Source organism: Panthera uncia, chromosome B1 (assembly GCF_023721935.1).
Source record: "Panthera uncia isolate 11264 chromosome B1, Puncia_PCG_1.0, whole genome shotgun sequence".
Classification (NCBI taxonomy): Eukaryota; Metazoa; Chordata; class Mammalia; order Carnivora; family Felidae; genus Panthera; species Panthera uncia.
In genome coordinates this window covers 50382037-50400155 of record NC_064811.1, presented here as the reverse complement: position 1 = coordinate 50400155, position 18119 = coordinate 50382037, and the positions used below count along the sequence as shown (strand labels likewise).

The 18119-nt window shown below is 34.8% G+C and overlaps 1 pseudogene; it reads left to right on the top strand.

Annotated features, from left to right (window-relative positions):
• The first annotated feature begins 586 nt into the window (after window positions 1-586).
• LOC125923953 (peptidyl-prolyl cis-trans isomerase NIMA-interacting 4-like) lies at window positions 587-1074 on the top strand (annotated as a pseudogene).
• The last annotated feature ends 17045 nt before the right edge of the window (window positions 1075-18119 follow it).

The following is an 18119-nucleotide window of genomic DNA, read 5'->3' as shown; positions in this document are numbered from 1 at the left end:
ATATTAACAAAATCACTCAAATCATTTATAGAGTATCCTCTCCTACCACTAAATGTGATTTTTATGACTAGGTCTTTTATTATATTACGGTGCAACTACAGTTGACATTTTGTAGGAAACTGGCTCTATAAAAATTGATTTAATATCCCCTCAGAGCTTTAAGTTAAATCTCATGAGTTGTAACTTCTTTTTATTTAAAAATACTTTATCACTGAACTACTTGGAAATTGTACAGCAAAGGGTTAGATCAGTAGTTCTGGTTTGCCTAAACACTGCACATTCTAAACTTCTTCAAGAATGGCTTTTTAAATTCTTTTTTTAAATATAATTTATTGTCAAGTTAGCCAACATACAGTATATACAGTGTGCTCTTGGCTTTGGGAGTAGATTCCCATGATTCATTGGTTACATATGACACCCAGTGCTCATCCCAACAAGTGCCCTCCTCAATACCCATCACCCATTTTCCCCTCCCCAGCCTGCCCTCCCCACCCATCCCCTCCATCAACCCTCAGTTTGTTCTCTGTATTTAAGAGTCTCTTAGAGGCAACTGAAGGCTTTGACAGTACAGCTGCAAGATTTGAAGATGCCGCCCAAGGGAAAAAGCAGTTCCAGGAAAGGGGGGGAAGGGGGAGCAGCCTCTGGGAGTGACAGTTCTGACAAGAAGGCTCAGGGTCCCAAAGGTGGCGGCAATGCGATAAAGGTCAGACACATTCTGTGTGAAAACATGGGAAAATCATGCAATCCATGGAAAATGGATTCAATTTTCAATTCAATGGATTTTCAACATGGGAAAATCATGCAATTCCATGGAAAATCCATGGAAAAGTTGAAGTCTGGAATGAGATTCAATGAACTGGCTGCACAGTATAGTAGAGATAAAGCCAGGCAAGGGGGTGACTTGGGTTGGATGACCAGAGGTACCAAGGTGGGACCATTTCAAGAAGCAGCATTTGCCTAGCCTGTAAGTGGGCTGGATAAGCCTGTGTTTATAGACCTTCCAGTTAAGACAAAATTTGGATATCATATTATTATGGTTAAAGGGAGAAAATAAAATTGTATGGAAGACTGAAAAAAAAAGAGTCTCTTATGGTTTTCTTCCCTGTCTGAAACTATTTTTTCCCCTTCACTTCTCCCATGGTCTTCTGTTAAGTTTCTCAAATTCCACACTTGAGTGAAAACATATGATATCTGTCTTTCTCTGACTTATTTCACTTAGCATAATACCCTCCAGTTCCATCTATGTTGTTGCAACTGGCAAGATTTCATTTTTCTCATTGCCAAGTGGTAGGAATGGCTTTTTAAATTTCATTTAATTAATTTATTTTTTTATTTTTTAGAGAGAGAAAGCACAAGTTGAGAAAGGGGCAGAGGGAGAGAGAGAGAGAGAGAGAGAGAGAATCTTAAGCAGGCTCTACTCTCAGGATGGAGCCTGATGCCAGGCTCAATCTCATGACCCTAATATCATGACCTGAACCGAAATCAAGAGTTGGGCACTTAACCAAACGAGCCACCCAGGCGGGCACAGGAATGGCTTTGACCAGCTCCTGAGAGATAATCTCTGAACCCATGGGATGCCTTGGTTGATAAGAATATCTTTTATGGTACAGCCACAGTGGAAAGTAGATGGAGGTTTCTCAAAAATTAAATTAAAAATAGAAATACCATATGATCTAATAGTCACACTGCTGGCTATTTACCTAAAGAAAATGAAAACACTATTCAAAGAGATATATGCACCCCTATGTTTATTGCTATACTATTTATAATAGCCAAGATATAGAAGCAACACAAATATTCATGTATAGATAAATGGATAAAGAAAATGTGATATATAAATATATATGTGATATATGTGATATATGTGTAACTGATATATATATATATATATATATATATATATATATATATATGTTTGTGGAAGACAAATACCATACAATTTCACATAGTGTAGAATAAAAAAAACCAAATGAATAAAAACCAAAAAGCAGAATCAGATCTATAAATATTGATGGCTGCCAGGAAGGAAAGAGATCAGGGTGGGCAAAATGGAAGAAGGGGAGAGGGTAACATGGGCTTCTAGTTATGGAATAAATAAGCCATTGGAATAAAGTTACAGCATAAAGAATATAGTCAATGGTATTGTAATAGTGTTGTATGGTGAAAGGTGTTAGCTATGCTTACGGTAAGCACAGTAAGAAGTATAAACTTGTTAAATCACTATGTTGTACACACAAAGTTAATCTAATATTGTGTGTCAACTATACTCAAATAAAAAAGAAAGAAAAGAAAGTCTTTGTATAACTGAAGACTTAGCTACTTGAGATAGTTTATACTAACAATGTGACTTATGGCAAATAACATTTATGACAATGGTATTATACACTCTGAGCAGCTAAGATTCATCTCAAACAGTTGGTTTAACATCTGAAAATAATGGAATATACCACATTAACAGAATAAAGAACAATAACCCCATGATCAAATAAAGAGATGGTGAACAATCATTTGAAAAATAATACATCTATTTGCTGTAGAAACCCTCAATGAGCTAGGAATAAAGGGATTTTTATCCACTTGCCAAAGTGTATCTATGCAAATCCTACTGCTAACATCATACTTAATGGTGAAAGACTGAAGCCTTTCTCCAAATGTAATGAACAAGGCAAGGATGTTTACTTTTTTCATCTCTATTCAACATTGTACTGCATATTATTCTAGCTAGCACATTAAGGCAATAAGAATAAGAACAACAAAATAATTTTTTTTAATTTTTTTACATTTATTCATTTTTGAGAGACAGAGCACAAGCAGGGGAGGGGCAGAGAGAGAAGGAGACACAGAATCTGAAGCATGCTGCAGGCTCTGAGCTGACAGCACAGAGCCCAAGGCGGGGCTCGAACCCACAAACTGTGAGATCATGACCTAAGCTGAAGTCAGATGCTCAACCAACTGAGCCACCCAGGTGCCCCAGAACAACAAAATAATTTAAAGGCATGTAGTTTGGAAAGAAAAAAGTAAAACTGTATTTACTAACAGAATATATAGTGAATGTAAGAAATACAAGGAATACACACAAATTACCATAATAAACAAATTTAGCAAAGTCACAAAACACAAGTCCGTCATACAAATAATAGTTGTATTTTTATACACTAGCAACAACCAATCAGAACTTGAAATTAAAGAAATTATTTCATTTGCAATGGTAATAAGATAATAAAAATTTATAAAGTATCATTAAAATAATGAAAAGATAAGCCATAGACCAGGCAAAAATATTTTAGTTTTCTTTTCTTTTCTTTTTGTTTCAAGTTTTCATTTAAATTCTAATTAGTTAACATATAGTGTAATGTTGGTTTCAGGAGTAGAATTTAGTGATTCGTCACTTACATATAACATCCAGGGCTCATCACAAGGGCATTCCTTAAGCTCAGCCCCCACCCACCTTCCCTCCAGCAACTTCTGTTTTCTATAGTGAAGAGTCTTCTATGGTTTGCTTCCCTCTCTCTCTTTCTTTTTTTTTTCTCCAATGTTTACCTGTTTCCTTTCTTTCTTTCTTTCTTTCTTTCTTTCTTTCTTTCTTTCAGCAGCAGGCAAAAGTTTACTAGAGTATAAGATTAGAAAGTAAGAATAGTAGGAAACCTCTGTTTCATTTCTTAAATTCCACATATGAGTGAAATCATATGGTATTTGTCTTTCTCTGACTGACTTAGTTCACTTGGCATAATACAGTCTAGCTCCATCCATGTCATTGCAAATGGCAAGTGTTTGTTCTTTTTTATGGTTGAGTAATATTCCAGTATATACAGTGCTGCTATAAACATTGTGGTGCATGTAACCCTTCAAATCAGTGTTTTGTTTCCTTTGGGTAAATACCTAGTAGTGCAATAGCTGGGTCATAGGCTAGTTCTATTTTTAACTTTTTAAATATTTTCCAGCAACATTTGTTAAAGAGCTTATCTCAGATCATATAAAGAATGCTTACCTTTCATGAGTAGGAAGACAAATGATACAATTTACAATAGGTTCATATGAATGATTAATTAGCACCTAGAAATATGATGGATTACTTTTCAGAGCATTATGTTAAGTGAAAATGGATTCAAAAGGCCACATTCTATATGATATCATCATAGAGCATTTTGTAAAAACAAAAATCTAAAGATAATAGTTGGATAAATACTTGCTAAGGGTTGAGAGTAAATGGAAGGATTTGTCACAAATGGGCATGAGGGAGATTTTGAGGGGGTAATTGAACTGTTCTATATTTTGTTCATGTAGCTAGTTGTGCAACTTTATATATTTTTAAAACTTACAGAATTTTCTGGGGCACCTAGGTGGCTCAGTCAGTTAAGCATCTGACTTCAGCTTGGGTCATGATCTCACTGTGCATAAGTTTGAGCCCCACGTTTGGCTCTGTGTTGACAGCTCAGAGTCTGGAGCCTGCTTTGGATTCTCTCTCTCTCTCTCTCTCTCTCTCTCTCTCTCTCAAAAATAAATAAACACCAAAAATAATTAAAACTTACAGAACTTTCCAACAGAAAAATATGAGTTTTATAATATATATTCTGCCATGAAATTTTCAAAAGTCACTTACTAAAATCAAATAAAACCTTTGTAAAATAATGCTTTTAAATAATATTAGAATTTCAATTCCAATTATGATGTAAAAATGTACAAAGGACTGTTGCCCTAACCCTAGCAATGTGAGAAAGCTCCATAATCTACAAATCCATAGCTTTCCTTGAGTGAGTCAGTTGTGAGTTGTTAATTAACCTAGTCAATTGAATTCTAAAGGATGATAGTCCCCGCAGAGGTGAGACAGGACTTGAACTGTTTCTTTCATTTTTGGCAGATTGTTGAAGGAAAACACGGTAATCATAGAAGCAGGTAGGGACAGCTTAAAAATTTAAGATATTTTAGATGCTGAAAGTAACTGTCAATTTGTTTAGTTTCCATGGGAACTTCAAACAGGAAAAATCTGAGGTCACTGACAAACTTCCTTCCATAGGCCTCCATGGATACTCTTGATAAAGATAGCAGGTAGGTCTAGAGATCAGTGTGGCACATGGACACAGAGCACTGTCTGCTCCCCAAATACCTCTTTTAAGAGAAATAAACGCTTCAAGAAACTGTGGGAAAAGCAGCATACTCTACCACCACCAATGACGAGGCAAAGATCCATTGCTATGATAAAGAAGCTATATCCTATGGAGAAAGAAGTTAATAGACAAACAAGAAAAAAGGAAAATTCCTGTCCTAGGAAAAAGCAATAGGCAACTGAAGGACTAGAAGGAAAACAAAAAACAAACAAACAAAAAACCAAAAAACCCTTCAGTTCCAGGGAGATTGGAAGCCACCTGAAGCAGGAAACTCCCTTACCCTTTGCCTATCCCAAATTTCACTGCCAGTGAGCTATAATTTCTGCATTATTTCTAAGAAAGTTTGTCTACTACTAATTCAAAAAGATATTCTCCTAGTACATTCTCCTAAAGAGGTTCATATTTTTAGCTATCTTTTTAGGAGATAGAGATGGAGCTGTCTCTGCACCTCAAATTAACTTCTGTGTATAATGTGAGAAAGATCCTAGGATCATTTTATCATTGATAGATAACGAGTGGCCCCAAAAGTATTTGTTTAAAATATCTTCTCTTTCAAATTGGGTTTACTTTTAGCACCTTTATCAAAAATCCAATGAGTATTGGGGGAAAGAAGGAAGTGGGGAATTTCTATTCAATAGGTATAAAGTTTCAGTTTTGTAAGATAAATGAGTTCTAGAGATCTGCTATACAGCACTATACCTATGGTTAGCAATTCTATATTGTACACTTAAGATTTCATTACAAAGGTAGATCTTATTAAATGTTATCACAATAAAAAAGGTAGATGAGTGGGTCACCTGGGTGGCTCAGTCAGTTGTGTCTGACTCTTGATTTCGATTCAAGTCATGATCTCATGGTTCCTGAGTTCAAGCTCCATCTCGGGCTCTGTCGTGACCGTATGCAGCCTGCTTCAGATCCTCTGTTTCCCTCTCTCTCTCTGCCCCTTCCTTGTTCATGTGCATGCTCTCTCCCTCTCAATATATATATAAAAAAAGGGATACTTAAAAAAAGTCAAAAGAGTAAAATTGTGGCTCTATTCTGGAGTGTTCCATTAAGCTATGGAACCATGGATTAGTGCCACACTACTTAATTACAGTAACTTTATAGTAGGTATTGTAAGTGCTTTTTAAAAGATACTTATTTTAAGAGAACTCTGAGTATTCTAGATCCCCTGCATTTCCATCAAAAAAAGAAGTCTCTGTCTTAGTAATTGACTAGAAAACTGAAAATTTGTTTATGATACAAGGCAGATAAGCAAATTACATGGGATCACCAGATGTTACCAAAAGTTATTTTTGAGGGAAGATGTTCATGTAAGAAACTAAAATAAAAGATTCTGACAGAGAATAATGTCAACATTTCCCTAAGCAACTAGCCCAGATAAGCAGGATTGACTCTTTTTCACATTCCAATTTATAGATGTTAGTTTTTCTGTTGTTTTTAAGCATAACTTCAAATAATTTGATTTTTTTCTCTCATAATTAGCATTTACTAAGTTAAACGGCTTATAAAACTATTTTTGTCCCTTTGCATTTTCATAAATTTAAATTATTTTGGTGGCAGAAGATAGAAAATGCAAAAGTGGGCCACGACCACTTCATTTTATGCACATTATAATTGAAACAGTTTCAGAGTTGTTTTTTCTATCCAGTTGAAAACCGTGGCCTTTGATTTTGCCCCGAAATACAGGAATCATATTTATGTCCATAAACTGAGATCACATGGTCTATGAAGAATGGTAAATACAACGAAAACAAACTAATACGCACATGAAATACACAGGGCTTATTTGTAGGCTCCTTACCCATCTCCCTTACGATGAGGTTAAAGCTTAGTTTACAGACTATTCAGAGAAACTGCAAATAGATGAGCTTTTCAGAAATGGCCAGCAAACAGCCTTGTTCTGAAAATGTACCTCAGTGCCCCCAATTCCTTGGCCTCATCTGTTCTCACATTTGGGAGATAAATGAGTCATATGATGGCATTGGAAGATTTTCTGAAAGTATTTATTTGGACATTTATTTTGAGATACCTCCAACTAATGTATTGTGTGAACGAATCTAAAAGTTTAGCAACATGAGCTGGCAGGAAATTTACCCTGTCCAGCACTTAGGGCACCTATTTAGCCTGGGTCGTAAACACTCTTATTATCACTGTTACATTTGAGGTAATCAATGCTTAGTTATAGCTTAATTAAATTTCTCAGAAACCTAAGATGGGTAGGTAATAACCTGAGCACTGAGTTTGCTCTAACTCTGGAAAAATTGCTCATAAACATCACAGCATACTTCCCTTGTGTAAAAATAACGTAACTTGCAGGGTCCTAGATTAATATGCCTTGACTTTCAGGAAGTGGCACATTCTTAAGGGGGTTGCTAGATATAACAGATTAGAGAAAAATGAAACTTTTTCAGCAGAGAACCACAAGAAGAAGTTTTTGAATTAATAATCATGGCCGAGGAAGATGGGGCTTCTATTGAGACAACCATAAAATTGTGGATATATTTTTATCAGTTAGAAGAAATTCTTAATTTCACAGACATTCGTAATTATATATCTATAATAATAGACGTGTAAGATCTGAAAATTTATTTAAAAAGTCAATAATATTTCTGAATTGAAGAATTTCACATTCTTCATTTTTGTTATCAACAAATTTCAAACTATCTACTACAAAAGAAGGTAACCAAGGAAAACAAAAAAAGATAAAATTACCTTTGTGTATCAGGGTTCTCCACAGAAACATCACACTGTGTTACCTTTAGATAGATTCTCATATGGCAATAAGGTATCCAAAATAAAGGGAAATGGACAATTTAATACAATCCCTTTTCCACGTCCACTGGTTCTATTTTTCATTTCATCATGTAGTACACTTAGTGTGTTGAATTAAATGTTAGATGTCAAATAAATATGACATGAAGTCCTATATAGTCTTACCAATTAAGTTTTTACACTTGTTTTAACAATCCTCTCTGGATTCCAGAAGCACTCTATGCAATAATGAGATATTTTGCTTTTATACATTTTTAAAGTAATTCCAAATCCCGCTAAGCTTTGAATAGGACCCAGAACAAGGATTATCCCTATTGTCTTTTTTTCCCAGTCAAGATTTTTTTTAAGTAAATAGTTGTAAATTGTAACATTAAGTATTAGCAAAATGACTCTGTCACAGTGTGATGTATGTGAGCATTCTGGAGTCACAGAGCCTGGAAGTGCTATAGTTAAGGATCTAGGACTCAGTGCCAGAAAGGGACTATGCTCTGTAGCTACAGCAATAGCTACCCTATGCTAACCAGACTGTTTATGTATCAAATTTTGGGCTGCAACTTTTTTTCTTTGCTTCTGGTCTAGTTGGTACCCCCAAGTTTAATTTACCAAATATTCATTTTTGATTAAATTAGAGTCCTGATATGCAAGTATCAGAGCTTCTTTTAAGAAATGTAAATATTAATACCCTCTGCTTTCTAGTTAAGGCCATCTTACCCACAAATGTGGTATACAGCACCAAATAATATACAAATGAGAAAAATATAAATGAGAAAAAATGGGCAAAGTACCACCATATAAGTGAGAAAAAGTGGGCAAAGTACTCACCTGCCTATAAAATGACAAATAAAAAGTTCTCAAAGCCTGAGAGTGTATAAAGAAATTGTGTAAAGTCCTATGTGTAATACAATATTTCCCAAGGAATCCATATTCTTTAAAAATCTTTCAGGCAGTGAAGAGTGGGAAATTTTCTGCATGCTCAATAGCTAGGACAGTCAATACTCTTTTGGAGTTACCATCAGGGGAAAAAAAAAGGTAATGATTGCAATTTGACAGAGAATAAAGCTGATGAATAAGCCAATTTCAAAACCTCTCAGGCTAGTGGTAAATCTCCTGATCTAAATTAAATGGTATAAGTTCCACACTGCCAGACAGAACAATATTATAACTCCTATTTATTTTTATAACACATTTCACTTAGATTTTTACAGGATAATATCATAAAAATTTTTAAATATGTGAATTATTTTATTGATACAAAAGATCACATATTTTCAATAAAAATGTCAAAATCCTGTTCTAAATTACATTCCATATATTTTATTTTCTAAACATGGATATTGATGCTCATATTTTTAAAGAACAAATAAGAATAAACTGGTACATCTTAATGACTACATCCTCTTTGCATATTTCTTAGCTCATTGCTGTGATACTAAGTAAGTGAAAATTTAAAAAGGAGCAAATAAATAAAACTCACTGGAGGGAGCTTGACAGTACATTACTTAACTCCTCATGAAGCCCTTAGAAATGTCTAATATCAAAAAAGAAAAAAATGAACGAAAGAGGTGATTTGTAAAACAGCACTTCTGTTTCCCCCTTTGATCTGAACATGCTATGTAAGTATATCACATTCTGCAAGAAGTTATACTTTTGATGACAAACCATTGTATTAGAGTTCTCCAGAAAAACAGAACCAGCAGATATATTATAAGGAATTGGGATGCCTGGTGGTATAATTCTAGACTGAGTCCAAAGGCCTGAGAACCAGGAGAATGATGGTATAAGTTCAGGAGAAGGCCAATATCCAGCTCAAACAGTCAGACAGAGATAACTTCTCCCTTTCATCACCTTCTTGTTCTTCTCAAGTCCTCTAAGGTTGAATGATGCCCATACACATTAGGACAAGCCATCTGTTTTCCTCAGTCTACCAATCCAAATGCAAATCTCATCCAGAGATATCCTCACAGACATACCCAGAAACGATATTTAACTCAAATATCTGGCACCTCTTTCTCCCTCCCTCCCTTCCTCCCTTCCTTCCTTCCTTCTTTTTTTCTCTCTCCCTTTCTCTGCTTCTTTCTTTCTCTTTTTGTCTTTCTCTTTCTTTCTTTCTTCTTTCTTTCTTTCTTTCTTTCTCTTTCCTCTCTTTTTTTCTCTCTCTCCCATTCTCTGTTTCCTTCCTTCCTTCTTTCCTTTCCTTTCCTTTTTTCTTTCTTTCTATTTTTTTTAGGTTTATTTATTTTGAGAGAGACAGAGACAGCAAGTGAGCAGGGGAGGGGCAGTGAGAGAGAGGGAAAGAGAGGAAATCCCAAGCAGGCTGATCTGACAGCAACCTGGGGCTTGAACTCACAAAACTGTGAGATCATGACCTGAGTGGAAACCAAGAGTTGACGCTTAACCCACTGAGCCACTTAGGCTCCTTTCTTTCTTCCTTTCTTCCTTCCTTCCTTCCTTCCTTCCTTTCTTTCTTTCTTTCTTTTCTTCCTTTCTTTCTTCTTTCCTCTCTTTTTTTTCTCTCTCTCCCTTTCTGTTTCCTTCCTTCCTTCCCTCCTTCCTTCTTTTCTCTTTCTTTCTTTCTTTCTTTCTTTCTTTCTTCTTTCCTCTTTTTTTCTCTCTCCCTTTCTCTGTTTCCTTCTTTCCTTCCTTCTTTCCTTCCTTCCTTCTTTCCTTCCTTCTTTCCTTCCTTCCTTCTTTCCTTCCTTCCTTCCTTCCTTCCCTCCTTCCTTCTTTCCTTTCCTTTTTTCTTTCTTTCTATTTTTTTTTTTAGATTTATTTATTTTGAGAGAGACAGAGACAGAAAGTGGGCAGGGGAGGGGCAGTGAGAGAGAGGGAAAGAGAGGGAATCCCAAGCAGTCTCTGAGCTAACAGCAACCTGGGGCTTGAACTCACGAAACTGTGAGATCATGACCTGAGTGGAAACCAAGAGTCTTGACGCTTAATCCACTGAGTCACTCAGGCTCCTTTCTTTCTTTCTTTTTCTTTCTTTCTTTCTTTCTTTCTTTCTTTCTTTCTTTCTTTCCTTCTTTCTTTTTTTCTTCTTTTTCTCTTTCCTCCCTTCCTCCCTACCTGCCTTTGTTCTTCCCTTCTTCTTTTCTTTCTTTTCCTGCCAAAGCAACAAATAATCATCATTAACATCTGAATGTACAAAGATACTGATGGGTGGATATGATTAGTTGTTGTCTTTCTTAAGACTTCTAGAAATATACTTTAGTTACAATTGTCTTTGAATTCACAGAGTAAATTTGGTTAGAATTTGAGGTACCCAAATTATAAGCTTATTTCTTCTTAATACTGCAAAGTGTTCCGTGCTCATCTTCTGTATTTCCTGCTGTAATCCTCCAGTCAGCCATTTCTCTAAGGAGCCCTGTTTCCCTTTATAGTATATTGCCTTTATATATAGAACATATTGTTTTTATATATATAGTGTACTGCCTTCATATATAATGCTATAAAGGAAATATAAAGTATTATATATGTATATATAATATGTGTATTATACACACACACACACACACACACATATATATATATATATATATATATGTATTCCCTTTATTGTATATTGTTTCTGGGGTGTCATTTCTTTTAGGCCCTATCTACTGAGAAAGCAAAAAATTATATGTGTTTTTACTAACCATGTATATACAAATATCCATAAATATTCCTGCACAGAAACATCTATATCCTTATTAATCTAAACATGAGTTCATATGGATGTCTCCAATTCTCATTCATTACCACATGGATCATTCTAAATTTCCTCAACTTGCTTATCTCTACATTCTTAATCCCATAGTGACAACTGAGGCTTCAGCTATCTGCCATCTTTTTACTTAATTGGTTCATTTTCATATAAATATTTAGCACTGTAAGCATTGTTAATTCATACTCTCTTAACTATTTTATCAACTAGTATGTAGTGCTTATATGCAGTTCCTTACAGACTCCACTCATCTCCAAAGTTACTTTGGTCCCTACCTCTCCCTCTGTGACCCTCAGTGAGATTTTTTTCATGCATTTAAAATACTACTAGATTCTCTTGTATCTTGCCTCAGGGATTCCAGGATGACATTTTGTATGTTGCATGTATTAAGATACATTGTTTAAATTTCTATGGGTTTTTGACAAGTGCGTACTGTCTTTTATCCACTATTACGGTATTCTATAAAATAAATTTGCTGCACTAAACAACTCCTGCATTTCACTTATTCAACCCTCACCACAAATTCTACCAACCACTAACCATTTTAAGTGTCTCAATAATTGTGTCTGGTCTGAAACGTTACAAGTTGGGATTGTGCAGTTTACACCCCTTCACTGTCTTCTTTCACTTATAAATACGCATTTAAGTTTCCTTCATGCCTTTTTATTGCTTTATAGCTCATTTATTTTTTATTTTTGAATAATATTCCATGGTACAGATGTACTACAGTCTGTTTATCCATTTGCTTTTTGAGCAATATCTTGGTGGCTTTTAGTTTGGCTGATCATAAATAAAGCTACTATAAATAATACCATGCAGGTTTCTGTGTGACTGCAAGTTTTCAATCAGTTGGATTAATATCTAAGACTACAACTGATGGATCCAATAGTAGAACTGTTCAGCTTGCAAGGGACTGACAAACTGTCTTCCAAACGCATACATCATTTTGCATCCCCACAAGCAATAAATGAGAGTTCCTGTTGCTCTACATTCTCACCAGCATTTGGCATGTTCGCCATTCTAATTACTGTGCAGCGATGCCTCATTGTTGTTTGAATTTGCAGTGCCATGATGACAAATGACAATAAGCATCATTCATGTTTATTTACCACCTGCCTATGTTCTTCGGTGAGAAATCTGTTAAGATATGTTGCCGATTTTTTAATTAGTAAGTGGTGAATTTCAGTAGTGTCAATTCTCTGTGTTCTTCTTTAGTGTTGTATTGATTCCTTTGGATCTTTTCTCTTGAATGTAAAACTGAAATCAGTTTTTCAATAAACACAAGATACCTTCCTGGGATTTTCTCTGAGGTTGTGTTTAATCTACAGATCAAGTTGGGAAGAATTTGTATTTTCACAATATTGAGGTTTATAATCCATAATCATGAATAACTACTCATATTTTTGGATGTTGTTGTGTTTCTTGTTGTCAGAGTTTTATACTTTTCTACACATAGAATCTGTATATGTTTTGTTAGATTTATACCTAGAAATTTCATTTGTAGTACTACTGTAAATAGTGTTATATGTTTGATTTTTTAAGTTTATTAATTTTTTAGAGAGAAAACATGAACAGGGGAGGGGCAGAGCAAGAGGGAGACAGAGGATCCAAAGCACTGATATCAGCAAGCCTGATGTGGGGCTTGAACTTATGAACCATGAATTCTCTTCCTCTTTCTTTTCCTTTCTTTCTTCTTTCTTCCTTCCTTCCTTCCTTCCTTCCTTCCTTCCTTCCTTCCTTCCTTCTTTCCTTCCTTCCTTCCCCCTTCCTTCCTTCCTTCCTTCCTTCCTCATGAGATCATGACCTGAGCCAAAGTCTGACGCTCTCCTACTGAGCCACTCAGGTGCCCCTGTGTGTGTAATTTAAAACCCTAGTAGCTAATTGCTGATTTCTAATATATAGAAAAAAACAACAACAAACTTAACCAATAATAGAAAAAAAAAAAAAAAAGCATCCAGACTTATGAGTTGAGTAGAGTTTGAGGAGATTGAGAGCTTGGACATCAGAGGTCTACTGATGGGTTACCAAGTTCCCATTTTATGATATTTAAAATCAAGCGAGACATTCCAATGAGAGCATAGACAATCTTCATTGCTATCGTCTAAATGTATGTGTCCCCCCAAATTCATATATTGGTGTGTCGGTATTAGGAAGCAGGGCCTGCGTATGGTGATGAGGTTTCCAGAACAGAGCCCCTATGAAATGGATTAGTGCCCTTTTACAAGAGGCTCCAGAGAGCTTGCTTGCCCCTTTCACCATGTGAGGACACAGACAGCAGAAAAAAATAAAAATAAAAAAGCAAATGAAAATGTGTGCTTTATTCCTCTAATAAAATTCTAGATAATAATATCACCGTTCCCCTCCCCCAGTGTAAGTATATGACACATCCATATAAACCATAAGATGGATACAGATTTTTACTCCGTCTCGTGTGGCATTGGAATAGCATAATGCTTTCTCATGCGGACAAGGGCACCATGGAAATAAGGGGAAAAAAGCTTCTTAAAAACAGTGATCTTTGCAGCAATGAGGAATCAAGGAGCTATTACCAAAAGAAATGATAGGTGGATGGAATACAATTAAAAATCACCTTTTGGTTTGTCAGTGCATCAGCCTCTCAGAATTTTATGCAACATCAGACAAAATGGAGATAGGGCAATTGTTGACTGCAAATTTTCATCTTTTTAGAATATGCATTAAAGTGTTCCCTATTGCACTTCACTATTGTGTCTAGAAGAGAACCTGTTCTTGGAAAATCTTTAGCATAAAGCATGCTGATTTTTGCTTTGTCTAGAAGGCAAGTACAATGAAAATTGTAAAATCACAGTCTACCTCAAAACAAAACTGATTCTATGGCACATTTCAAAACAATCAACTCACTTTCTAAGGCGCTCATTTTTTTTAAACTAGTCAGCAAAGACAATATTAACATGGTTGCAACTACACAGATGGATCTAAAATTGAAATATTCTTACTAAAGTGTTCTTTAAGATGTTTATAACAAGTAACATCCTTTCGCATTTAACACAGTGTAAGTCTGGGATGTTTATTCTGTTCATGTCACCATGATATCTTTCATTTTTTTTTCAAAATTATATATACTAAGAAAATTGTATTCAAAATAAGATATAAATTTCACTTTGCAACTGTCTTTAAATGTACCCTTGAGTATGTGAGCCACAATATATTGCCACATTTGTCAAGGTTCACAGAACACAAATTATTTAAATAACCCTTGGTTTCAAAATATGCAGTAAAGATAAATAAGTAATCTTACCACAGGCAACATTTTCATACTTCTCCCACTGTCTGACAGCTGGACCTCTTTAATATCCCAAACCATAACTGATTGGCTAATGCCACCTGTTCAGCACAAATTCAAATGCCATTCATTTGTGTAAAATAAACAAGCACATAAAGAAAGCATGCTTTTTGTAGAAAATATAAAATATATACTCTATTGAGAAATAGGACAAAGAATGAAAGAATGCACTAGAAGGGAAAGCGATGTGATTTTGTAAAACATACCGTATGGTATATCCACTGCAACATTAAACCATTATGATAATTTTCTTTTCTGAATACACTCTAGTTTGACAACTAAAGGTTTTGAAGATTTGCTAGATCTGTCTTTTGCCAGGTGTGCTATATTTTAAGATATTTACCCTCTCAAATATGCATTTCTGCATCAGTAAAATAATGCTTATTTCAAGTTTCTTGCAAATATCAAATAAGAAAATTAATAAAAACTGATTAATTAAGCACTTGGGATACTTCAATAAGTGTTAACTATTGAAAATATAAGTCTTGTAAAATTAAATACACTGAAAACTTTGATACATAAAAATAAGTTACTCACCACACCGCACACATATATTTTCATTAACATGCATATTTCTGATTTTCCTTGAAGAGCTTAATGAGTCTTATTAACAACTAGTATCACTATAAATACTGTTCGTATTAAAATATTTTTTTTCCAAATTGCTATGACTACTGCATTATTCCGATTTAGTGGTATAAAGCAGTGACCATTCTATTATGCTCTTGGACTCTGTGGTTTGGGAGTTTGGACAGGATACTGCTGAACAACTGTTACTTGGAATGTATGATATTGTTTCAGTTAGATGTCATCTGGGACTACAATAACCTAAAGTAGACTGGATAATCATAATGGGTTGCTCACATGGCTTTCTGTCGGCTGGAAATTCAGCTCATGCCATCAACTACAGCACTAATACATGGCATTTCCAGGATGAGGGTCACAGGATTCATGGATTTTCCCAGCGTGAATGTCCAAAGAAAACCCGGTTGAAGCCACATGGTCTTTTGCTTCCTAATCTTGAAAAACATAAAGTGTTACTTTCATTATACTATAGTCAGAAGTATGCCCATATTCAAGAGAAAGGGACATAGATAGGCACTTCTTGATGGAATAAACTTACTTACAAGCCAAGTTTACATTGCAAAAGAACATGTTGGGTGCAAAATAGAAATGAAGAAGTTCTGTTTTGGGGATCATTTTTCTGGGAAATTTGTGTTTAATTCTGTTGTCTAATACGCTTGGAGAAGAAAGGAAGTTCCTGATGAGACAGGCCTGTGTTTATTCACTTATCTGTGTCTGTGATTAGATGAGTAAGTACATATAACTAAAGAATGAAGCATTAGAGATTTTATGAGACCACAGTTGTCACAAGAGAACAGATCTAGAAGAACATTTTTGAAATTGTTTTATCAGTATTATTATATTAGTAAATAAAGAAAATATAAGAGGAATGTTAAGAAACATGTATCTGTAGAAATGTTCCATTTTTCAAAACAAGAGAAAGGAAACACCAAGGAATAATGTTTAGAACAATTAAGTCAAAAAAAAAAAAAAAAAAGAAGAAAAAGAAAAATTAAGTCAAGTAACAACAGTTTAAAAAAAACACTAAAATGTGGAACATGAACATATTTTTAATGCTTATATAAATTAAAAGGAAAAACTGAAAATTTCAAACAAATTTATGGTGAATTGCTTCTTTTACTTAATCTTCATATTTTGAGAGCACTTTAACTACTATGAAAATCTACCATAGTTTTTCACAAACAGTTCTTGTAAGGGTATTTTATTCTAAGAGTTTTAAAAAATGTAAGTATTGTTTTAAACTACAAAATGTTCCTACTAGTTAGTGAAGGAATGTCATAACTGGTCATAATAAACAGGTATTTTCACTGTATTTTATCTCCTTAAAAAAAAACTTAATAAATACTGTTTTGGGGCACCTGGGTGGCTCAGTCTGTTGGGCATCTGACTTCGGCTCTGGTCATGATCTCACAGTATGTGGGTTCAAGCCGCATGTTGGGCTCTGTGCTGACAGTTCAGAGCCTGGAGCCTGCTTTGGATTCTGTGTCTTCCTCTCTCTCTCTGCCCCTCCCCCACTCACACTCTGTCTCTCAAAAATAAATAAATATTTAAGAAACTTTAAAAAAATACAGTTTAATATGTGCTTGTACAGTATATATGTGTGTCTACAAAGCCTCATCCTAAAATGTTAAGGGTACATGCAATTTGTAATTCAGAATGTTTTTGGATTTTAGAATTAAAGTAATAATTATATGTATTTTACATTGTCTGATACCATTTCAGAATTTAAGATTTCTCCCTTCCATCAACTGTTTCTTCAAGAAGTGTGTGAATATTCATATGTGGGACATAAATACATTAAGTCAAATAAGACTTTCTAACTAATCAGTAATAAATTCTAAATATTTTGTCAGAAGTCTTTTGTTGTCAGATTTTTAGGTGAGAGAATTTGGGTCTAAATGTAGGCTGTAGTCTGTCTCTACTTCTCTCTCAATATAGATAGATAGTCAGGTAGGCATACACATACACACACACATACACATACATACATATTAAGATACACACACATACATAAGATTTTTTGCTTCTTTTACCATTCACACTTAAGTTATCCTTGAATTATTAATACAATACATAGAAAATATGGACAAAAAAAATAAAATGACAAATGTCCCTATTTTAGAAATAACTAAGAAAATTAATAATTAGTGATGTTAATTCTAGGCAAATTTGAGTTTTGCTTCTATTGATAATAGGTACACCAGATTATTATGAGTCTCATTGAGTTCTGATCCTATCTAATTTGGTCTGTTTAAGCAAATAACTAAACTCTCTTGGTTTCTCTACAATGAGATTCTTAGATTCCAAAAGGAAAATGTTGAGTATATGGCCTCTGTTTTCTTTTGGTCTAAAATTGTTTAACAGAGTTATCATCACTACTTTTTCAGAATATATTTTACCCTGACCATGTTTAATAAAATATCCACTTCCAAATGAAAACAAATTTGAAATCAGACAGGGAGATGTTAATTAGAAAGACTACTGCAGGGGCGCCTGGGTGGCGCAGTCGGTTAAGCGTCCGACTTCAGCCAGGTCACGATCTCGCGGTCCGTGAGTTCGAGCCCCGCGTCGGGCTCTGGGCTGATGGCTCGGAGCCTGGAGCCTGTTTCCGATTCTGTGTCTCCCTCTCTCT